Below are 24,756 nucleotides of genomic sequence, written 5' to 3' on the forward strand. Positions count from 1 at the left end.
GACAGTAAAGGGTGTATGAAAATGTGCTATATGAGACACGTGGCTTGCCCTTCCTCCTCCAAAAATACTAGCTATCAGGGCTAGAATCACTGCTGAGGCCCCTATGCCAAGGGGGACCCACAGCTGACCACCAGAGATCCCCCCCAGCCCTGTTGCTGTTCCTTTCCCTGCTCACAGTTCACTCCCTCTGCCCCCCTGATCTTTAGTCTGTGGCCTCACAGGTGGTTCACTTTTTGATGTGTTTTTCTCTGTTAGGCTAAAACTATCGAATGCAAACTAGAGTGGCAGTCTCGTTCTCACACACCAGATATATGGAAGGGGAACAATTTAAAGCCTGTTTAACTGTAAAAGGCTTGTGATCAAGAAAATAAGAGTTTGGCCAAGGCTCTACAGATTTACAGTGGTACCTCTAGTTACGAACTTAATTCGTTCCGGAGGTCCGTTCTTAATCTGAAACCGTTCTTAACTAGAGGTGTGCTTTCGCTAATGGGGCCTCTTGCGGCCGCTGCTAAAAAGAGAAATTTGGATATGAAGTAGGGGGAGTTGGGAGAGATGGAGGACAGAGTGGTGGGGAACTGCAGCAAATTTTGGAGTGTGACTTTCCCCTGTGCAGGATACTCCATTCCATTTCCCCTCCTACTAGATTTCTATTCCTCCTTCAACTTTCAGTCCTCATTCTGTTGCAACTGAGCATGTTAAGTTTTTCATGGAGCTTCTGTGTCTGCGTGTGTTACTTGAGAATGTGACAGAGGGGACTGAAAAATAAAAATTAACATCAAAGACAGGAGTCCCTGTTGGGAGCTGCCCGGCATGGCTGTGGCAACCCAGTCAGATAGGCAGCATATTATTATTATTATTATTATTATTATTATTATTATTATTAATTACAGTGGTACCTCGCAAGATGAATGCCTCGCAAGACGAAAAACTCGCAAGACGAAAGGGTTTTTGGTTTTTTGAGTTGCTTCGCAAGACGAATTTCCCTATGGGCTTGCTTCGCAAGATGAAAACGTCTTGCAAGGTTGTTTCCTTTTTCTTAAAACCGTTAATACAGTTGCGACTTGACTTCGAGGAGCAACTCATAGCACGCGGTGTGGTAGCCTTTTTTGAGGTTTTTGAAGACTTTGGTGATTTTTGAAGCTTTTCCAAAACTTTTCCGAAACCATGCTTCGCAAGACGAAAAATTCGCAAGACGAAAAAACTTTCAGAACGAATTAATTTCATCTTGCGAGGCACCACTGTATTAGTGTCTGTCTTAAGGTGATGTTTTTTTTTATTTTTTAAAAATAAACACCTACAGCCTGAAATTGAACAGTGGATTACATTGAAGGCTTCTGTAAGCTGCATTCTTTCTCAGCACAGCCTTTCAACCTGCAATAAGGGTATAACTGAATTGTGCAGGGGTTCTAAGCTACTCACTCAGATTCTGCCCAACGCCTGACCTGCAGTATGTGTGTGGGTGTGATGGGTAGGTATCTCATACATAAGCACATGTACAGGATGACTCAGATCACTATTTATTAGTATATAGATAGCAATGATGAACAGTGGCAGGGAAATGCTCGGTTTTTCATATACATATTACAGTTGCAAATGACCTCCATTTCTGAGCTACCTGAGATTCTTTGCATCTGCCTTAATCAAAATATTTTAGATGTTTTCCCCACCCCGCATTCCATTTTAGATTTGCCTGAGGCATCACGGCAATAAAGCCTTTCTAATAGAAGGGAATGAGAGATGCATTAGCCAGTATATTTGACTCAAACCGTGTGCTGGGAACTGCTTTCAAGAAGCACATTGGCCATTTTGTTAAGAGTCATTGGGATTATGGTATTCTGCAGTCCACTAAATATTTAGAGAAGTGTCAAAAAGGAAAGCTCTGTGTACAATATAAATTAGGTATCTCTAGGGACTAAAAAGGTACATTGGCTGATTTTCTCTCTCTTTTTTTTTGGTAAAAAGTATCTAGCTTACTATGGGAAAATAATGAGTAATTGTCATGGCAACCTCCCTCTCATAGGGTGCTCATATACTGCACACACATAAAGAGAGAATCATATCAAAGAAGGTATCACACTTCAACTTCTTATTTAGATATTTTTTTTCTTCCACAGCATAGCCTACTCGTCCCCAAACCATTCAGCAAGGAAAAAAAAAATCAAAACTAAATTATGCTTGTTGGCATAAACAATAATTTTCTTTTGAAAGGGGACAACTGGGAGTTCTAAGACTGTACAGCAAAATGGCAAAGAAAGATAACGACTCGTTTTTTTAATAATGGTTTGTGATTCGAGGACCTGATCCCTGCTTGGGGAATAAAGAGTAAAGGTAAGGTAAGAGTAAGGGTAAGGTAAGGTAAAGGCCACAACTTTATTGATTACAGCATGTGAGAAGGTATTGGCTTAGGCATTGGACCATGGAACATTAGACTCCACCCACTCATAGAGGGGTGAGTCTGAGGAGAGGTTAACCACCAGTAGGGGAAGCCTGTTGATGCTAATCCAACTATAGGCTCTCTTTCTGATGTCACCGAGGGTCGTGCCATGGCCCCCCGCCACACGGGCATCGGACAGGATCCACGACCGCCGGATACCCAAAATTGTCGGGGAAGGCGATGGCCACACCTTGCCCCCCGAAACACCAACAACACATTCCAGTGTCTAACCGCTACCCGAGCCAAAAGGCTCGCCGCCAATACCCTCACAGCTGCCACCAATCCCTGAGACTATTGGATATGTTAGCCAGCCATATGTTGTTTCCACAATCTGAAAGGTGAACGCCGTCATCCTGGAATAGGGTCTGGTCACCAATCTGGATATCATCATGAGATATAACTAGGCCATTCATAAAACGCACTTTGCACGCTACCGCGTGATTCAAGAGTTTACTGGATTTCTCAAAGGCCATAATGTCATGCACACCGCGCCAAACCTTTCTCTTCAAGAGAGAGGACCAGAACAGGGTTGTTCTGGGAAATAAGGCAGCCAACTCATCCAAGACCTTTCTCATGTTCCACAGCAAGTCCACACTCTTCCTGCTAGCCAGGTCGCTCTCACCCAGCTGAATGATTAGAATGTTGGGGGGCCCAACAGCGCAGCTTTGGCCTTCAGCAGTGGCATGAGTTCTTGCCAGCGCATGCCCCTTCTCAACAACCAGGAAACTCGCACCCACGATGGTAGCCCCAGATTAGACATGAAGCCGGAACTTGCTGACTGGAGGCGGGCCCAATGCACGATACTATGGCTGCAAATCCACACTGGACTACCGAAGACAGCTAAGAATAAAGAAAGAAAAGACAGGTAAGCGGAGTGTTCTCAGAATACTTTTGTAGGCATTAGATTTCCAGCGGCCCATCTCCTTGATCCTGTCTGCCGGAAGGCCCATGAGGCCGTTGTGGCCACACCAATCCTAAATGAATGTGCCGCGTAGTCTTTTGGAAGGGAAAGCGCAGGCATCTATCGCTTTGCAAAGTGCCCTGGTGAATTGGTGCCTCATCAACCGGTCCCATCCTCATGAATGAAGAGCGGGCCAAGGCTGGGAGGTCTGAGGTAAAGGTATCGCCTGGTGTCCTTTACTGGGCATGGGCCCTTCTGACCGGAGGCCGTGAGTTGTACTACAGTGCCCTTATCGCCCTGGTCCATCTTAGACTGATGCACCCGCACCATCACACCTGAACTGGACACCTGCACGTCCTCCAGGAGGTGGCTGCGCGTTGTTCCACTCGAGGTAGCTTCTGCTACCACCTCGCCAACCCACAAGGCACCAAAGAAGGCTATAGCGTATGCCACAGAGAACAGCCGGGCCTCAAACTTGGACCAGCAAATTGACCTAAGTTTCATACGATAGGGGAAAGGGACGATACTTTGGAACTGAAACCTGTGAAGTCGCACCATACTTTCTTATAAGACCTGAGGGTAGAGGGTGCAACAGATGCTAATACTCCCTTGATCACTTCGCGTCTCCAAGGTTCCGTAGGTGATCCGGAAAGGGTTCTGGCAGCAGCTGAGCCCAAGGTGCTAACGACCGGAAGCAAGGCATCGGAGCACAAATGATCGAAGTAGGCGAGACCCCTCTCAGAACGCAATGACTGCTAGCCAGTATGTTAACCACGGCCTGGTTATCAGTTCTGAAGCACACCCGGCGATTCCGGAACTCCTCGGTCCATATGTGAACCGCCACAACTATGAGAAAAAATTCCAGAAAAGTGAGATCCCAAATGATGGCCTCCCCTTGCCACTCTGCTGGCCATTGTTGCGCGCACCAACGTCCCTTAAAGAACAGACCAAAGCCCAGGGACCCTGCCGCATTGGAGTGGACCTGGAAATCAGAGGCCAAATTAAGGATTTCCTGCCATAGGGAGACTCCGTTGTAGTGTTCCAGAAATCTGATCCACATCTCAAAATCCACCTTGACCGACTTGGGGAGTCTTACTCTACGGTGCGGATGCTTGAGGCCCGCTGACAGCCTGGCTAAGCGGGAGCGAAATGGGCGGCCTGGTGAAACTACTCTACATGCCAAGTTGAAATGATCTAGCAAGGACTGGACCTGTCTAAGAGCGACTTTATTATTATTATTATTATTTTGGGAAGGGTTTGACGAATTGTTTCCTTAAGGGCAACTATTTTACCCTCTGGCAGGCGGGCAGATTGAGCTGCTGTGTCAAGCTTTATACCCAGGTAAGTAAGATGCGTTGAGGGTCCGTCTTATCTGCCGTGAGGGGAACTCCCAGCTCCTGGGCCAAAGCTGAAAAGGCCTCCAGAAGGGAGGCACATTCGCCGGTAATGGGCTTCCCAATGAGTAGAAAGTCACCGAGGTAACGTGTAACCCCAGGTGAGTTGGTTCTGTAGTGCAAGGCCACCGACATAGCCTTGACAATGTAATACTTCCCTTGAAATTTGAATCCCAGCAAATGGAAGTCATTGGGATGAACCGGCAATAGACAGAAGGCTGACTCTATGTCACATTTTGCCAAGAGTGCCTCGTGACCAAAATTCCAGATAAGTCTTAGTGCCCTTAGTGAGCTGGATGAGGGAAAATGCTAGACCTGGAGGGTCCCTATCGCCTGTTTCCTGCTGCGGGGGCTTCTCTGGAACTGGAACCCCACCTCCCCGAAAGGGCTGCTTCCCTTTGTAACACGCTATGGCTGGGTGTACCCCTGCACACCTCTCGCACTCGTGCAGATACTTACAAGACTGTACAGCAAAATGGCAAAGAAAGGTAACGACTCATTTTTTAAATAATGGTTTGTACACGGAACCAAAGCAGACCCAATTCAGCCAGTCATTGTTGCTCAATTCTTTGAGCTCCAAATATAAGCAGAACATCACAGCATTCCTGAGGTGTTGGCAAACATCTGTATGCTGCCTATTATTATATCAAACACTGTGTAGGTATAACTATGAATATGGATATAAAAGGTAAAGGTAAAGGTACCCCTGGCCGTACAGGCCAGTCTTGCCAGACTCTAGGGTTGTGCGCTCATCTCACTCTATAGGCCGGGAGCCAGCACTGTCCGCAGACACTTCCGGGTCACGTGGCCAGCGTGACAAGCTGCATCTGGCGAGCCAGCGCAGCACACGGAACGCCGTTTACCTTCCCGCTGGTAAGCGGTCCCTATTTATCTACTTGCACCCGGGGGTGCTTTCGAACTGCTAGGTTGGCAGGCGCTGGGACCGAACGACGGGAGCGCACCCCGCCGCGGGGATTCGAACCGCCGACCATGCGATCAGCAAGTCCTAGGCACTGAGGTTTTACCCACAGCGCCACCCGTGTCCCTCGAATATGGATATAGATAGGTGTTATTAATGCTTGCTTATATTGGTTGGAGATTTTCAAAGTTAGACTTATATTTGTTGAGTTGCGTACTGAAATTCATTGTTTTCTTCAAGTGAAGACTGACTATAGGTCCCTCGCCTAATTCTATTATCCTTGACTGGCAGCAGCTCTCCCACATCTCAGGCAAGGATCTTTCCCAATCCGGGGTCCTTTCAGCTGGAAACTGAACAAGAGTTCTTCTGCACACAAAGCATGTTTTATATATAATACTTAGCATTCAATACTGAGTTTTCAAAGGCACAACCTCCCTCATTCCCTGAGCCGAACAGGAATGTCTGGTGTGGTGGCACAGAGCCATGTAGCTGCCTTCCAGACACCAGAGTCACTGCAGTTTACCTGGATGGGACTGGAGTGTAATGAGGCTAGGGCGCATGTATGCATCAGCAGCTGCCAGATTAGTCCTTGTGGTAGATCCACACTGCCCCAGCCTTGCAACTACGCTGCCCCATCCCTATCAGAGTAAGCTGCAGCAATGCCAGGGTTGAGATGGCAGCTCCATGGCTTTGCCTCACAACAACAGCTGCTACTGGAATTGAGTTTATATCAAGAGTCTGACCTGTGCCCAAAGTGACATGTCATGTGCATGCGCATGCACAAGAGAGAGACAGAGAGGAAAGACCAGATAGCTTGCAATTTTCTAGCTTCGCTGTTATAGATATTTTGGTCCAGACCATGGTGGTGGGTATATTTTATTCAGGGGAGAAAATGTTCTCAGTTGAATCTTAATGATACTGAATGGGTTATGGAGTGGGGGGGGGGCAATAAGGGAGAAAATATATTTACAGTGGTACCTCAGGTTACATACGCTTCAGGTTACAGACTTAGCAGGAGGATGCAATATTGTTGCCTGGAACCAGCACGCCATACAGTGGTACCTCCGGTTACAGACGCTTCAGGTTACAGACGCTTCAGGTTACAGACTCCGCTAAACCAGAAATATTACCTCGGGTTATGAACTTTGCTTCAGGATGAGAACAGAAATTGTGCGGCGGCGGCGTGGCAGCAGCAGGAGGCCCCATTGTGGTGCTTCAGCAGTGATGCTTCAGGTTAAGAACAGTTTCAGGTTAAGAACAGACCTCCAGAACGAATTCAGTTCTTAACCCGAGCTACCACTGTACTAGAAAAGTAAATCTCACCTAAGCCTTCTTCCCAGGAGCTCAGAGCAGATGGGGCTGACTGAAAGGACATGCTATGTTCTGTGCTGAATCACTCTCTGCAGTTCCACATCTCTGGCCCATGAAGGCCGGTTCTCACACTTATCAGTTGGCACTTGCAAATAGATTCTTGAAATGCTTCTGTGTGCACATGCCCCTGGAACAGTTTCATGAGTATAATCATCTGACATTTTCAAGGATTGAATGATGTACAAGAATTGATATAATTCTCACAGGCTATTGCCAGCTAACTTCCTGTAAATATGTGAGGACTGAAAAGGATTCAGGGATCATGGAGAGCTTGACTACAACTATCTCCTTGCAAATCTGCGATGGCTGAAAAGGATTCCTGGGTGGAGAGCTTGACTTGCAACCCAAACATTAGTCAGCTAATATGGTGCTATAGATAGAATGATGGTGGACATACAATGCGAGTCCTGGGTTTAAATCTTGTTAAGCAGTGAATCTTACCAGCTAACCCTTTTTCTGGTCACACACAGTTTTTTTGGAGTTTTTTTTGAGAGAGGTAAAATGAAGCAAATTCTCTGTACAGCATACTGAGCTGCTTGCAGGAAGTGTGGGATGCTAATGTGTTAAAAAAAGAACACAAAAAAATGCACACTTGAATCCCAGCAGTTCTCATTTTCAAAACTGATCAGTGGCGACTTGCCAAGCCAGAGTTTTCCTCTATAACTGCTTCTCAAACCAAGAAACTTCCCAACATCCTTTCTATTCTATCTGCAAAGCATGTCATCAGTCGCAGGAGCTATTAAATATTTAAAACAAAACCAAAAAAAGCACCCATGAGGACCTGACTTTAAAACTCACAAAAGCAAAATTAATAGGTGAGGCCAAACCGTGCTCTAGCCTCTTATTAAAATTGTCCAATACTTCTCAATGTGCTATTTAAGGCCATGCCAGCCTACTTGAGAAACGTCGCTTAATGCCAAATGCTAATTATTAGTGGGAATGTGTTTTTCTGTCGCCCCAGGTTTTTGCAGAAAATGACAACTCCTGAGGTTAACAAATAAAGTAACATGCTATTTCCCTCGGGGCAATTTGGTGCATGCTACATACAGTATAATAATAATAAGAGATTATTAAGGTCATTACAAATAACCCCTCTGGATAATAGAAAATGTATCTATTTATTTGTGAGTGGTAATATTTTCTACCCGACAATTGCACCCTAGTCATGTGAATTGTGAAATTCTATTATTATTATTATTATTATTATTATTATTATTATTATTATTATTATACATATATTCCAGTAAATAATTTCACACCAGGACAAAAAGGAACTTGCATTAGTTTCTCTCTTTCCACAAGTCTTCATATGGCTCATATTGTTCAGCTACTCATTTCCTGTGATATTTTTTCAAACACCAAGATACTTTTACCACCACCTGCTTCCCTGTCCCCAAAATACCTGAAGCCTTTCATAGAAGAAGACAAGGGTTACTTAATTGGATATATTGAAATCTTCTTCTTCTTCTTCTTCTTCTTCTTCTTCTTCTTCTTCTTCTTCTTCTTCTTCTTCTTCTTCTTCTCTTTGGCGATCACTCGTAGCCAAGTAAGATTGTCTTTCATAAACACGGTTTTAACTATGAGTCCGCAAGTGACTGTAGAGGCCAGTTCTGGATCCACACGTCCTTCCACAGTGGGGACATTTGCCAAGCGGGCTTCCTCTTAGCACGTTTCTCCCTTGTGTCCTGAGTTCGAGTGTCTTCAAAGCCCATGACACCTTTGGTAAAGGCTGTTCTCCAACTGAAGCGCTCACAGGCTAGTGTTTCCCAGTTATCAGTGTTTATACTTAATTTTTTTAGATTTGCCTTGAGACAGTCTTTAAACCTCTTTTGTTGACCACCAGCATTACGCTTTCCATTTTTAAATTCGGAATAGAGTAGTTGCTTTGGAAGATGATCATCAGGCATTCGCACAACATGACCAGTCCAACGAAGTTGATGTTGAAGAATCATTGCTTCAACACTGGTGATCTTTGCTTCTTCCAGTAGTTTGCCTGTCTTCCCAAGTGATGTGTAAATTTTTTTGGAGATACCATTGATGGTTAGAGATGGCTTTTATAAGTGGTTCATGTTTCACAAGCATAAAGTGGTTATTTTGTACGTGTTGGTGCAGCACTTTGGTTTTTTGGATGTTGAGTGATAGGCCAAGCTTTTAGTAAGCTTCTGCAAAGATATTTAGGATGGTTTAGAGGTCATCCTCTGAGCATGTGCATGCTACGTTGTCATCAGCATACTGAAGCTCTATGATGGAAGTTACGGTAACCTTTCTCTTTGCTTTCAGCCTGTTCAGATTGAAGAGCTTTCCATCTGTTCAATATATGATTTCTACTCCGGTGGGGAGTTTCCCTTCGACAAAGTGTAGGATCATGGCAATGAAAACAATGAATAGAGTTGGGGCAATAACACAACCCTGTTTAACACCTGATCCCACTGTGAATGGTTCACTTTGAGAGCCATTGTTGCTGTCATATTATCATGGAGGAGCTGAATGATGTTTGCAAATTTATCTGGGCAGCCACTTTTCAGAAGGACAGTCCACAGGGCATTACAATTTACAGTGTCGAAAGCCTTAGTCCAATGAACGCCATATACAGGGGTTGGTTTTGCTCTCTGTATTTTTCTCTGCGTATTTTTGTCCGCATATTGAAATGAGCCTTCCTTTAAACAGTCTTCTGAAGAATAATGAAACCCAGGAATGGAACACTGCCCACATGGGCTAAAATAACTGTAGGCCACTTCTGCAAAGTTTAGATGATGAGGCAGAATTCTGCTGGTGGAAGGTGATTGTCATGTCAGTGTAGAACGCAAACTTGTTTGCTATACTTCTGCATTTTCAGTGGTGGGATTGTGCTTTCAAAGGGTTATCTAAGACAAGGAGGCTCATGCCGGATGAGAACTTTGCTATCCTGGAAATGCTTGTCACTATCTACGCATGCCTTAATGTTTCAGAGATGTGGGTATTAGTCATGGCCACATCTTCCAGGATGCATGCAGTATCTGTAGGAACTGAACATGGTGGGATGGGTTGTTGGTGAAGGACCCTGATCTCCCAGGGTGGAAGCCTGGGAAAAGAAAGGGAAGCTCCCAGGTGAGAGCTGGGAGGGTCCACCCCTTTCTGTTTGTGACATGGATTAAGATCCACCTTTGAGAGAGGGCTTTGCATTTTCTTCCCTCTTGAGCTGCTTTGGACATTCCAAGGTCAGACATTATAAAGTGACTTCCTCAGTGCTCCTCTCAGTCTCAATATGATTTCAGCTTCTTTCTGCTGCTTTTGGTGCATCTTGAATCTTGTGTCTACAAATCCTGATACCAGAGAGAAGTTGTTTTTCTTTCTTCAAAGTTGTTGCTGCCGTTGTTGCCCAGGGAGCGGGAAGAGTATTTGAGCGAAGAAACCTTTGAAACCCTTCACAGAGTTGGAGGGTAATGAGCATTAAAAAAAAACACACAAAACCCCCAATCAGAAAATTTATGGCTTGTTTTGGGATGTTGTTGCTTCTCATGTAATTAATTAATTAATTAAAATAAATATTACATAATTTCTACGTATGTCCTGTTAGTTTGAAGATGCTGGCTGTTCTGCCACTGCAATTGCTGCAGCAGAGTTCCGCCAGCTTTTCTGGTCTCCCCAGTTCCTTTGGCTATGGAGTTCTTTGTTGAAGGGATAGCTCCTGTTACTTATCAGGTAGGTAGCACATCCTGGGTCTTTAGCACAGCTGAGGAACCTAAAGCAAGCAGGCCAAGGTAAGAATAGCTAGGAAGCATTTCTGTTTGGTCATTTACAGTATAGCATGCTGCTCTGTGCATTCGGGGGGGGCGGTTCTTTCATTCACAGCATCCTTCTTTTATAATTCATAAAATGTTGCCTTTTTTGCCACCTTAGGCCCTTTATCTTGGTAGTTTCCCTCTTCTGGAGGGTCTTGGACTCTTCTTGAAGGAGCATGTTCAAAACTTTTGGGGTGTTCCATGATACATATTTCTGACGGAAGGCTCATGTGTCCTCAGAGACTTGAAGCGCCTTTCACCAGCTTGGAGACAGTAGTTTTTCATACCTAAAGTTTATACTGGATTTTGCAATCCACTCTGTGTGGGGCTTTCCTTAGGGTCAGTTTGTAATCTGTATCTAGTGCAAAATGCAGTGTTTAGGATGCATACCGAAACACACTATCATGCACATATTGCACCAGTGCAGAGGGAACTATGTACTCTTTACGAAGCTGAGTTAAATATTTTGTTGTTGACTTATAAGATACTGGACTGCTAATGAGTTGTCACATTTGGTGACTCGAAGCGCCTTCTCTGCAGTTGCCACCACATTATGTCTCCCCTTATATATATGACAGATGCCGAGGGTGCAGGTTTTTACATGAGCAAGTCACCTTCCTGTTCACATGACCTTTTCCAGGCACTGGTCCTTAGGTACCTGCATTACTGAATTCTTCATATTATGTTTTAGTGTTACTTTAATGCATTAGTTTCATTTTGTAAACCACTCTCTTGCTTTTTTCATAATGACACGTAGGCCTATAAAATAAATATAAGTAAGTAAACCATCATTTTAGCTTTCCAGTTTGTCAACATCCCTCTTGCACTGAACTTCGATTTTGTTCCAGTGTTGAGCAGCTGATGAAGCAGTAGGATCAACTGGCGTAGGTCTCTGTGAATAAGTACGGTGCGTTAGTATGCTATCTGCATAGGGTAAAACAAAATTGTTGCCACATAGAGACCAGCAGTCACAGAAGAGCAAGAAGATTTAAGAAGGGAGGGGTGAGGGAGAAGTTCAGTCAAGTATTCATTGAATGGCAAACAGAGAATTTAGAATATGTGTGTAGTGGGTGGTACAAGGGTGTAGTGGACCTCAGTGAGTGAGAAACATATCTCAATTTAAATTGGAGAGCCTTCTTGATGTCCAATGTTTGAGTTAGCTACTTTTTCTCATGCTTCCATTGTTCAGTGACCCTCACTACATTCCATGCAATGCAAAAGATTGAGTGCAAGCATAATACATCAATGGAAGGTAATGATACACTTAGAACGGGGAGAATCCTTACCTTTCCTTACTCTCGGAGCTACTCAGAATTTTGCACTGAACTATTTTGCCCACTCCTGCCTGTGAGTTTAGGCCATGCAATACTAGGGAAAGCTTGCAACAATGGGCTTTGACAAGATGCTTAAAAAGAGTATTGATATTTCCAAGGAGTTGTGTTTGGAAAGTAATGGGAGCAATATTAATAATGCATAGCCTTCAATTTAAATAATGGATGTATTTTTTTATAAACACATTAGGGATTCTGTTCTACTGTACTGGTAATGTATACAGGGCTTTGTTGATGCTTGAATAGCCCTTGAAAGCATTAGCACAGAGAGATTGTCATCCACCCTCCTTCCTTGGTGGTTCCTGCCCACTCATGCTATCAAAGCGGGAACGGCTGAAATCGCATTACTGAGTTCCGCAACAGATATGTATGTGCCTAGAGTGAAAACAAAGCAATGCAGATGGTGTGTCTGAAATAATGTTTAGCTTGTATAAGTGAATCTGAAACTTTTAGAAATGCCTTAGAGAATTAGAAATAAACCCTAGATTTTCCATACTTGCATTGCAGCTCTTTGCTGTAGCTTTTTTATATAAAGGGGTGGGGGGTTGATATAGCCTTATACAATCTTGCCTGTTTCTAAAATATAGTTATTGGTGTGTGTTTTTCTTTTTGTAAATCTACCAAAGAATAAAATGAAATAAATTCAGGATTAAGGAGTTTTCTCAGGACAGTGGAGGTTATGTGTGCTGTGTCCCATCGGTGTACTGGTGGCACTCGCCCTTCTTCTGATAACAAATGCTTTGTGGGGTAGGGGAGACAAAAATGGGGGTGGGTGGGTTTGAGGAGGGTCAGTGAAGGGGGTGGGGAGTGAGAAACATCCCTATTTTCATCTGAGGGATGTTGGAGGGTATAAAAATAGCATCCCGCATATCAGGTCTGTGTCACTTTGGCATGTACTCACTTATAAGTCTATTCTATGCCATTTCTGTGGGTTGTTTTTTTTTTTAATAATACACATTTTCAAATGTGTTCTGTCTTGAAATGCATATTTCTAAATGTATTTTCTCTCTAAACATGTATTTTTAAAATACTTTTGATCCAAATGCTGTGTTGGAACATTTGGGAAGTAGGAAAGCTGGTAGATCACTAGGAGTCAATCCACACATTAGTCTGGCAGGGGCAGATCAGGTCAGTTCAAACTGGAATTCGCAAAGCTCAATTTCCTCAAGCATTCCTGCCTGCAGCTTTGCCTTAACAGGAACGGTCTCTTCCTTAATCCCCCTCTTGCCATTTAGTTAATGTCTGTGCATTCCCTCATTATATGTGCATTATTTTATGTTGAAAAAGGAATATGCACTGTAATAACATAAGAATAGCCCTGCTGGATCAGGCCAGCTGCCCATCTAGTCCAGCATCCTATTCCCACAGCAGCCAGCCAGATGCCACCTTGAGAAGCCCATAAGAAGGTCCTGAGCACAAGAACACTTGCCCTACCTGTGGTTTCCAGCAGCAACTGGTATTCAGAAGCATTGCTGCCTCAGACCATGGAGGCAGAGCATAGCTACCATAAAATAGTAGCTATTAAGGTCTGTGATAGCTCAGTCGGTACAGCATGAGATCTTAATCTCAGGGTCGTGGGTTCGAGCCCAAAGTTGGGCAAACAATTCCTGCATTGCAAGGAGTTGGACTGAATGAGCCTCAGGGTCCCTTTCAATTCTACGATAGCCTTATCCTCCATGAATTTGTCTAATCCTCTTTCAGAGCCATCCAATAAAGCAGTAAAGGAATAAAGAGTGGAGAGGCAACACCTCTTCCCATCTCTAGTAGCATGGATATTTCTCCATGCAGAAAGAATAGCCCTGTTGTATATGAATGGGGAATTGGAGTGCAAACTGCCTCAGGCTGGGGTGGCACGCTTGTCCAAAATGGCAAATCTTGATAGCTTTTCTGCTGCCTTGGAGGGCCCTAAGTATCTGAAAGGAGGATGAGCTGCTTTGCTCTGCTTCTTGAGGAAAACATCAGATCACACAGATTGGTAATGAACTGCAAATGTCTTTAAGCAGATTTATTTAAGTGATTTAGATAATCTTGTAATTCTCACCGCTAGGGCAATCAAATGTTCCTTGGCTCATTTTTCAGCTGCGTTCACGTGTGTGCGCTTATGGTAGGTGCTAAGCAGGACAAGGCTTCACTTTGATGGAGGTGTATATCAGGAGGATAGGGTTTTGAAATTGCAGAAGTATAGCCGCTTTGAAGAATTGCTCACTTCTTACGTTAGGGCTCAGACTGCCATTGAGGAAGGAATTAACCATAGCTCTGCTTATCTCTCCTTTGCTCTGTCAGAAGCTGATATAGAAGTGCAATAAACTGGTTACTTGAGAAATAGAGCAGGTAGGAAGGAAATCCGTGGGCACATTTTATAGCTCTTCTCTTGAAATATAGCCTGGGAACTCTCCCTTTCTTTCTTAAGTATAGGGGTCAAGATTCCAGTCGGTTTCCATGCCCATTTCTTACTTAGCAGCTTGGTTTTAAAAGCCCTTGGTAGAAATGCCACACCGGGTATGCTAGAGCAGCCACACTAGCTTGGGAGCAGGTGGATTACTGTTGCTTAGTGGGAGGGAGAGATGGCAAGGGAGGTCAGCGCAGTGCAGACATACTGGCAGAGCCAATCTGGAACAATCTGCCAGTGAGTTTGCACCATGCAGACCTCTCTGCCACTTCTTCCATCTTCCTCCCAGTAACCAATAGTGACCCATTTGCCAGGAAGAGGGTGTAGTGGCTCTTCCATGGCCATTTGATACCAGGTGAGAACATTATTATTTTCCCAGTCCTTTCAACACATTAAAAAACATTTTAAAAAGGTTTAAAATATTGGTGCTTTTGTTCGAGAGTTTGGGGCTGTTGTTTTTGTTATCACTGGATAGCTCAGTTGGTTAGAGTGTGGTGCTGATAATGTCAAGGTCACAGGTTCGATCCCCAAACAGGACAGCTGCATATTCCTGCACTGTAGGGAGTGGGACTAGATGATCCTCAGGGTTCCTTTCCAACTCCACCATCTGCTGCTGGAGTTTTTATGCTGTATTTTATATTCCTCCTATTGTTTATTGTTGTATTTAAACACCTTGCTGGATTGCCAAAGTGAACCTTTTCTGTCCGGACAGCCACTCACCCGTGGCTGACTCAATCGCTGGCAGAATCCGTCAGTGGGCGTTTCTTAAACTTCTTCCAGCAAAGAAGCTCTTTGACGCCTAGTCTCCTCCTACTCTCTCTGCGCGAAAGCCTTCTGCGCAAGGAGGCCGTAGGCAACAGAGGACCCGTAATAATAATAATAATAATAATAATTTATTATTTGTACCCCGCCCATCTGGCTGGGTTTCCCCAGCCACTCTGGGCGGCTTCCATAGAAACCAAAAACCCCACTAAAATATCATACATTAAAAACTTCCCTGAACAGGGCTGCCTTAAGATGTCTTCTGAATGTCAGGTAGTTGTTTATCGTTTTGACATCTGATGGGAGGGCATTCCACAGGGCAGGCGCCACTACCGAAAAGGCCCTCTGCCTGGTTCCCTGTAGCTTTGCTTCTCGCAATGAGGGAACCGCCAGAAGGCCCTCGGCGCTGGACCTCAGCGTCCGGGCAGAACGATGGGGGTGGAGACGCTCCTTCAGGTATACTGGGCCGAGGCCATTTAGGGCTTTAAAGGTCAACACCAACACTTTGAATTGTGCTCGGAAACGTACTGGGAGCCAATGTAGGTCTTTCAAGACCGGTGTTATGTGGTCTCGGCGGCTGCCCCCAGTCACCAGTCTAGCTGCCGCATTCTGGATTAGCTGTAGTTTCCGAGTCACCTTCAAAGGTAGCCCCACGTAGAGCGCATTGCAGTAGTCCAAGCGGGAGATAACTAGAGCATGCACCACTCTGGCGAGACAGCCCGCGGGCAGGTAGGGTCTCAGCCTGCGTACCAGGTGGAGTTGGTAGACAGCTGCCCTGGATACAGAATTGACCTGCGCCTCCATGGACAGCTGTGAGTCCAAAATGACTCCCAGGCTACGCACCTGGTCCTTCAGGGGCACAGTTACCCCATTCAGGACCAGGGAGTCCTCCACACCAGCCCGCCCCCTGTCCCCCACAAACAGTACTTCTGTCTTGTCAGGATTCAACTTCAACCCATTAGCCGCCATCCATCCTCCAACCGCCTCCAGGCACTCACACAGGACCTTCACCGCCTTCACTGGCTCTGATTTGAAAGAGAGGTAGAGCTGGGTATCATCTGCATATTGATGGACACCCAGTCCAAACCCCCTGATGATCTCTCCCAGCGGCTTCATATAGATGTTAAAAAGCATGGGGGAGAGGACGGAACCCTGAGGTACCCCACAAGTGAGGGCCCAAGGGTCTGAACACTCATCCCCCCCCACCACTTTCTGAACACGGCCCAGGAGGAAGGAGCGGAACCACTGTATAACAGTGCCCCCAGCTCCCAACCCCTCTAGACGGTCCAGAAGGATGTTATGGTCGATTGTATCAAAGGCCGCTGAGAGATCCAGCAGAACTAGGAAACAGCTCTCACCTTTGTCCCTAGCTCGCCGGAGATCATCAACCAGTGCGACCAAGGCAGTTTCAGTCCCATGATGAGGCCTGAACCCCGATTGGAAGGGATCCAAATGGTCCGCATCCTCCAGGCGTGCCTGGAGTTGTTCAGCAACCACACGCTCAATCACCTTGCCCAAGAATGGAAGATTTGAGACTGGGCGATAGTTGGCCATACTGGCCGGGTCTAAAGATGGTTTTTTAAGAAGCGGTTTAATGACCGCCTCTTTCAGCGGATCTGGGAATGTTCCCTCACAGAGGGAAGCATTCACCACCCCACAGAGCCCATCGCCCAGCCCTTCCCGGCTTGCTTTTATTAGCCAGGATGGGCAAGGATCAAAAAGACAGGTGGTTGGTTTCACGCGTCCAAGCAGCCTGTCCACATCCTCGGGGGTAACGGATTGAAATTGGTTCCATGCAACTTGACCAGACAGAGCTCTAGCACTCTCCCGCCCCAGCCCTGCTCCCACGGTGGTGTCTAGCTCCTTCCGAATATGAGTGATTTTATCTGCAAAAAACTTTGCAAAATCGTTGCAGGAGATCTTGGGGTCTTTACAAGGCCCCGATGTTAAAGGTGGTTCCGTTAAATTGCGGACCACCTGAAAGAGTCTCCTGCTACTATTTTCTGCAGATGCTCTCCCTGCTGGTCCCAGGCAAGGAGTCATGGGACCGCCTCGCCGCTTCCCCCATCTGCACTGGTGCTACGCTGATTCTCTTCCCCAGAAGATGGGCTGCTTCTCCCGATCCCTGGACGCTCTCTGGAATCCCTCTGGCTTTTGCTCTCTCCCTCCGGCACTGATGGCAGTTCCCTGACAGGCTGCCTGTAAATACTGTTCATAAATAAAAAATAAATAAATGACAAGTCATACAGGCTATTTGTAACTTGATCTCCCTACTTTATTAAATAGAAACAGCCATTGGGGCGAGGGATTAAATGAGGCAGCATTGGGGAGCTGCCTTCAGTTTTAGGGCCAACCTTCCTTGGTCTATATTCCAGTAGTGGGTGGGTGGGAAATAGGCAGGGCAGAAAACACCCCCACAAAAAAACCCTAAGAAATAAATAAAAAAAACAGTTCCTGCAATCATCCATTTCATTCATCCATACATACATGCCACACACCAAGTTTCTTCATGTTCCTCCCAGCCCCTTGTAGAACATATTGGAAATTAATCTTGTTGAAGTTTGACTCATAGAATCATAGAGTTGGAATAGACCACAAGGGCCATCGAGTCCAACCCCCTGCCAAGCAGGAAACACCATCAGAGCACTCCTGACATATGGTTGTCAAGCCTCTGCTTAAAGACCTCCAAAGAAGGAGACTCCACCACACTCCTTGGCAGCAAATTCCACTGTCGAACAGCTCTTACTGTCAGGAAGTTCTTCCTAATGTTTAGGTGGAATCTTCTTTCTTGTAGTTTGGATCCATTGCTCCGTGTCCGCTTCTCTGGAGCAGCAGAAAACAACCTTTCTCCCTCCTCCATATGACATCCTTTTATATATTTGAACATGGCTATCATATCACCCCTTAAGCTCCTCTTCTCCAGGCTAAACATGCCCAGCTCCCTTAGCCATTCCTTATAAGGCATCGTTTCCAGACCTTTGACCATTTTGGTTGCCCTCCTCTGGACACGTTCCAGTTTGTCAGTGTCCTCCTTGAACTGTGGTGCCCAGAACTGGACACAGTACTCCAGGTGTGGTCTGACCAGAGCAGAATACAGTGGCACTATTACTTCCTTTGATCTAGATGCTATACTCCTATTGATGCAGCCCAGAATTGCATTGGCTTTTTTAGCTGCCGCGTCACACTGTTGACTCATGTCAAGTTTGTGGTCAACCAAGACTCCTAGTTCCTTTTCACATGTACTGCTCTCAAGCCAGGTGTCCCCCATCTTGTATTTGTGCCTCTCATTTTTTTTTGCCCAAGTGCAATACTTTACATTTCTCCCTGTTAAAGTTCATCTTGTTTGTTTTGGCCCAGTTCTCTAATCTGTCAAGGTCGTTTTGAAGTGTGATCCTGTCCTCTGGGGTGTTAGGCACCCCTCCCAGTTTGGTGTCATCTGCAAATTTGATCAGGATGCTCTTGAGTCCATCATCCAAGTCGTTGATAAAGATGTTGAATAAGACCGGGCCCAAGACAGAACCCTGTGGCACCCCACTAGTCACTCTTCTCCAGGATGAAGAGGAACCATTGATGAGCACCCTTTGGGTTCGGTCAGTCAGTCAGTTACAAATCCACTGAGTGGTAGCATAGTCAAGACCGCAGTTTATCAGCTTCTTTACAAGAATATCATGGGGCACCTTGTCAAATGCCTTGCTGAAATCAAGGTAGGCTACATCCACTGTGTTCCCTTCATCTACCAGGCTTGTAATTCTGTCAAAAAACGAGATCAGGTTAGTCTGACATGACTTATTTTTCAGAAATCCATGCTGACTATTGGTGATCACAGCATTCCTTTCTAGGTGCTCACAGACTGTTTGCTTAATGATCTGCTCCAGAATCTTCCCTGGTATTGATGTCAGACTGACTGGGCGATAATTATTTGGGTCCTCTCTTTTCCCCTTTTTGAAAATAGGGACAACATTTGCCCTCCTCCAGTCTGCCGGGACTTCGCCTGTTCTCCAGGAATTCTCAAAGATGACTGCCAGTGGTTCTGAAATCACATCTGCCAGTTCTTTTAATATTATTGGATGCAGTTCATCTGGCCCTGGAGACCTGAATACATCTAAACTAGCCAAGTATTCTTGTACTATCTCCTTAGTTATTCTGGGCTGTGTTTCCTCTGCTGAATCATTTGCTCCAAATTCTTCAGGTCGGGCATTGTTTTCTTTATCGGAGAAGACTGAGGCAAAGAAGGCATTGAGGAGTTCAGCCCTTTCTGTGTCCCCTGTTTGCATTTCACCATCTTCTCCTCTGAGTGACCCCACTGTTTCTTTGTTTTGCCTTTTGCTACGGACATACCCATAAAAGCCTTTTTTGTTGCTTTTAACCTCTCTAGCAAGCCTGAGTTCATTTTGTGCTTTAGCTTTTCTGACTTTGTGTCTATATGTGCTGGCTATTTGTTTGAATTCCTCTTTGGTGGTTTCCCCCCTTTTCCATTTTTTGTACACATCCTTTTTTAATCTTAACTCAGTTAAAAGTTCTTTAGATAGCCACCCTGGCTTCTTTAGGCACCTTCCATGTTTCCGTCTCATTGGTATTGCCTGAAGTTGTGCTTTTACTATCTCCCTCTTAACAAACTCCCAGCCATCATGAACTCCCTTTCCTTTTAGTATTACTGTCCATGGGATCTCACCCAGCACTTCCCTAAGTTTTATGAAGTCAGCTTTCTTAAAGTCAAGAAATTGAGTCCTAATATGCTTGGCTGCTCCTTTCCGCTGTATAGTAAACTTCAGAAGAGCATGATCACTCGCACCTAATGATCCTTCCACTTCTACCCCACTAACCAGGTCATCAATATTGGTTAGGACCAGATCTAAAATGGCTATTCCTCTTGTTGCTTCTCCCACTTTCTGGACAATGAAGTTGTCTGCAAGGCCAGTGAGGAATCTGTTTGACCTTATGCTCTTGGCTAAGTTTGACATCCAACAAATATCCGGGTAATTGAAGTCCCCCATCACTACTATCTCCCTTCCTTTTGCATGCTTGGCCATCTGTTCCAGGAAGGCATCATCTATGTCCTCCGTTTGGCTTGGGGATCTATAGTAAACTCCCACAATGAGGTCTCTGTTATTCTTCTCTCCCTTAATTTTGACCCAAATTCTCTCACTTTGGCTTTGAGGTTCTAAATCTTGGATCTCTTCACAGGTATACACATCCCTGACATATAACGCCACTCCTCCTCCTTTCTTGTCTGGTCTGTTTCTCTGAAATAGATTGTATCCCTCCATTATTACATTCCAATCGTGGGACTTATCCCACCAGGTTTCAGTGATGCCTATTATGTCATATTTAGTTTGCTGTACCAAGAACTCAAGCTCATCTTGTTTATTTCCCATGCTTTGCGCATTAGTGTACAGACAGTGAAGTCCATTAATCTCTTATTTAAGGATTTTTTCCTCCCACCACTAGGTCTGCGTGCTGTTTGCTCCATTTGGTCTATGACATTTGGATGATCATCTTCATCAGTTGATAGACTCCTACCTTCAGGAGCACTGTCTCCTTCCCCCACATTAGTTAGTTTAAAGCCCTCCTGATGAGGTTTCTGAGATTTTTGGCAAAAACATTCCTCCCAACCGTTGTGAGGTGCAGCCCATCGCTTGCCAGAAGTCCATCTTCAAGAAACTGCAGTCCGTGATCTAAGAATCCAAACCGTTCCTGTTTACACCATTTGCGAAGCCAGCTGTTCACTTCCACTATTTTTCCCTCTCTCCCTGGGCCACGTCGTTCAACTGGGAGGACAGATGAGATGACAATTTGTGCATTTAATTGCTTCAATTTCCTGCCCAGAGCCTTGTAGTCTCTTTTGATCTTCTGGAGGCTATTGCTTGCAGTGTCATTGGTTCCCACATGAACCAAGAGGAAGGGGTATTTGTCAGTGGGTTTTATGATTCCTTGCAGTCGTTCAGTTACATCTTGGATCTTAGCCCCGGGGAGACAGCACACCTCCCGAGACATCTTGTCAGGCCCACAGATCACTGCTTCTGTTCCCCTCAGTAGGGAATCCCCTATGTAGTGGTTAAGAGCGGTAGTCTTGTAATCTGGGGAACCGGGTTCAATTCCCCGCTCCTCCACATGCAGCTGCTGGGTGACCTTGGGCCAATCACACTTCTCTGAAGTCTCTCAGCCCCACTCACCTCACAGAGTGTTTGTTGTGGGGGAGGAAGGGAAAGGAGATTGTTAGCCGCTTTGAGACTCCTTCGGGTAGTGATAAAGCGGGATATCAAATCCAAACTCTTCTTCTTCTTCTTCTTCTTCTTCTACACGCCTCCTCTTAGGTTTGGTCGGGGTTCTTCCGTGAGCTGTCCGTTCCAAGGTCGCCTGCACATTCCCTGAGGACTGAATTTGCTGCTCGTCTTCATATACCTGATCGACTGTAATGAGGGAGAGATCCTCAAATGGAGTCTGTTCTTCGTCTTCCATGCTAGGGGAGAGGACTTCAAAGCGATTGTGTATTTCTAAACAATGACAACTCCTGAGGTTAACAAATAAAGTAACATGCTATTTCCCTCGGGGCAATTTGGTGCATGCTACATACAGTATAATAATAATAATAATAAGAAGAGATTATTAAGGTCATTACAAATAACCCCTCTGGATAATAGAAAATGTATCTATTTATTTGTGAGTGGTAATATTTTCTACCCGACAAGTGCACCCTAGTCATGTGAATTGTGAAATTCTATTATTATTATTATTATTATTATTATTATTATTATTATTATTATTATTATTATTTTCCAGTAAATAATTTCACACCAGGACAAAAAGGAACTTGCATTAGTTTCTCTCTTTCCACAAGTCTCCATATGGCTCATATTGTTCAGCTACTCATTCCCTGTGACATTTTTTCAAACACCAAGATACTTTTACCACCACCTGCTTCCCTGTCCCCAAAATACCTGAAGCCTTTCATAGAAAAAGACAAGGGTTACTTAATTGGATATATTGAAATCTTCTTCTTCTTCTTCTTCTTCTTCTTCTTCTCTTTGGCGATCACTCGTAGCCAAGTAAGATTGTCTTCCATAAACATGGTTTTAACAATGAGTCCGTAAGTGACTGTGGAGGCCAGATGCCCTTCCACAGTGGGGACATTGGTTCCTGGGCAGGAGTTGATCACGGTGTGGATTTGCCAAGCGGGCTTCCTCTTAGCACGTTTCTCCCTTGTGTCCTGAGTTCGAGTGTCTTCAAAGCCCATGACACCTTTGGTAAACGCTGTTCTCCAACTGAAGCGCTCACAGGCCAGTTTTTCCCAGTTATCAGTGTTTATACTACATTTTTTTAGATTTGCCTTGAGACAGTCTTTAAACCTCTTTTGTTGACCACCAGCATTACGCTTTCCATTTTTAAATTCGGAATAGAGTAGTTGCTTTGGAAGATGATCATCAGGCATTCACACAACATGACCAGTCCAACAAAGTTGATGTTGAAGAATCATTGCTTCAACACTGGTGATCTTTGCTTCTTCCAGTAGTTCGCCTGTCTTCCCAAGTGATGTGTCATATTTTTTTTTTTGAGACACCATTGATGGTTAGAGATGGCTTTTATAAGTGGTCCATGTTTCACAAGCATAGAGTGGTTATTTTGTACGTGTTGGTGCAGCACTTTGGTTTTTTGGATGTTGAGTGATAGGCCAAGCTTTTAGTAAGCTTCTGCAAAGATATTTAGGATGGTTTAGAGGTCATCCTCTGAGCATGCGCACACTACGTTGTCATCAGCATACTGAAGCTCTATAACGGAAGTTACGGTAACCTTTCTCTTTGCTTTCAGCCTGCTCAGACTGAAGAGCTTTCCATCTGTTCAATATATGATTTCTACTCCGGTGGGGAGTTTCCCTTCGACAAAGTGTAGGATCATGGCAATGAAAACAATGAATAGAGTTGGGGCAATAACACAATCCTGTTTAACACCTGATCCGACTGTGAATGGTTCACTTTGAGAGCCATTGTTGCTGTCATATTATCATGGAGGAGCTGAATGATGTTTGCAAATTTATCTGGGCAGCCACTTTTCAGAAGGACAGTCCACAGGGCATTACGATTTACAGTGTCGAAAGCCTTAGTCCAATGAACGCCATATACAGGGGTTGGTTTTGCTCTACACGCCTCCTCTTAGGTTTGGTCGGGGTTCTTCCGTGAGCTGTCCGTTCCAAGGTCGCCTGCACATTCCCTGAGGACTGAATTTGCTGCTCGTCTTCATATACCTGATCGACTGTAATGAGGGAGAGATCCTCAAATGGAGTCTGTTCTTCGTCTTCCATGCTAGGGGAGAGGACTTCAAAGCGATTGTGTATTTCTAAACAATCAGAGCGAACCCTGGGCCTCCTACTTCTTTGAGTCACGTTTCTCCATATATCTGGCCCCTGTGTTGGTGAACTAGCCTCCTTCTCAGGGGTGTCCCCTGTCTCCTCCTTGGTGGAGACGGTGTTCTCTGTTGCTTCCAAGAAGAGCTCCAGCTCTCTAATTCTTTGGAGCGTAGCTACACGTTCCTCCAGTTGCTGGACTTTGTCTTCTAAGAGGGCAATCAACATACAATTGCTGCAGGTAAAGCTGCCTGCAACCTTTGGCAAGATGGCAAACATTGCGCAGGAACCGCAGGCGACTGCAGCTGTTCCCTCACCCTCCATCTTGAGAACGTGTCGTTGGGGGTGGCTACAGTGGTCCTCCATCTTAAAAAGCGTGAAGACAGGACAAATAACCCCCCCAAAAAAACCTAGGTCTCCCCCAACAAACGTTTGAGACTAGCTCCCCTAAATCTAAAAGATGGATCAAACCGCTGCCCTGCAAGCTCTGATAAGCTCCTCCCACAGCTAATCACCTGACTCAACAGAAACCCTGCCCCCTCTGACCTTTGCACAGGGAGAGCAGCTAATCAGCCACAAAGAAACACACACACACAAGAAAACCGTTTTGCTCCTCCTTCAGCTGCTGCCCTGCAAGCTCACCAGTCTTCTATTCACTGCTTTTGCATTTGGGAACCAAGAGTAGGAACATGGCTTCTGGCGACTACGGGCACAAGGTGGGTGGCATTTCAGGTCATTAGCAGCATCCTTAGAAACATGGATCAGCCAGGTAAGAAAACTGAAATAACTGTCTTCCAGGAATTCTGCTCTCCAAAAGAGAGAAATGCATTTTGGTTGCTCACTTCATAAACCTGCAGTCCAGCTTAGACTGAAACAATCATTTTAGTCCAGGAGATAACAATTTTGCTTAAGATTTCACAGTAAATCACAAGGCAAACTGGTATTTGAAAAAGCAGGGATCCGTTATGAATCTTCCCGTATTTCCCCCCAGTCCTGAACCTTTGGAGGATTTGCCGTGTGAGAAATTTAGTCATTTTTATGGAGATAGCTTGTCAGTGGTTTGAAAATTGGACACCCTAGATTTATGGCTCTGGGAGACTAATGACCTCTTTCTTTAGCGCTTTGTCAAAGTCTGGTACACTGCCCATAAGCCAGT

The 24,756-nt window shown here is 45.0% G+C and overlaps 1 protein-coding gene and 1 pseudogene across 4 annotated transcripts in view; one reads left to right on the forward strand and one right to left on the reverse strand.

Annotated features, from left to right (window-relative positions):
* Positions 1 to 24,756, forward strand: part of DPP6 (dipeptidyl peptidase like 6) — a 510,968-nt gene that overhangs the window by 169,501 nt on the left and 316,711 nt on the right. The window lies entirely within an intron of this gene.
* LOC144329331 (uncharacterized) lies at positions 2,701 to 4,864 on the reverse strand (annotated as a pseudogene).

Source organism: Podarcis muralis, chromosome 12 (assembly GCF_964188315.1).
Source record: "Podarcis muralis chromosome 12, rPodMur119.hap1.1, whole genome shotgun sequence".
Classification (NCBI taxonomy): Eukaryota; Metazoa; Chordata; class Lepidosauria; order Squamata; family Lacertidae; genus Podarcis; species Podarcis muralis.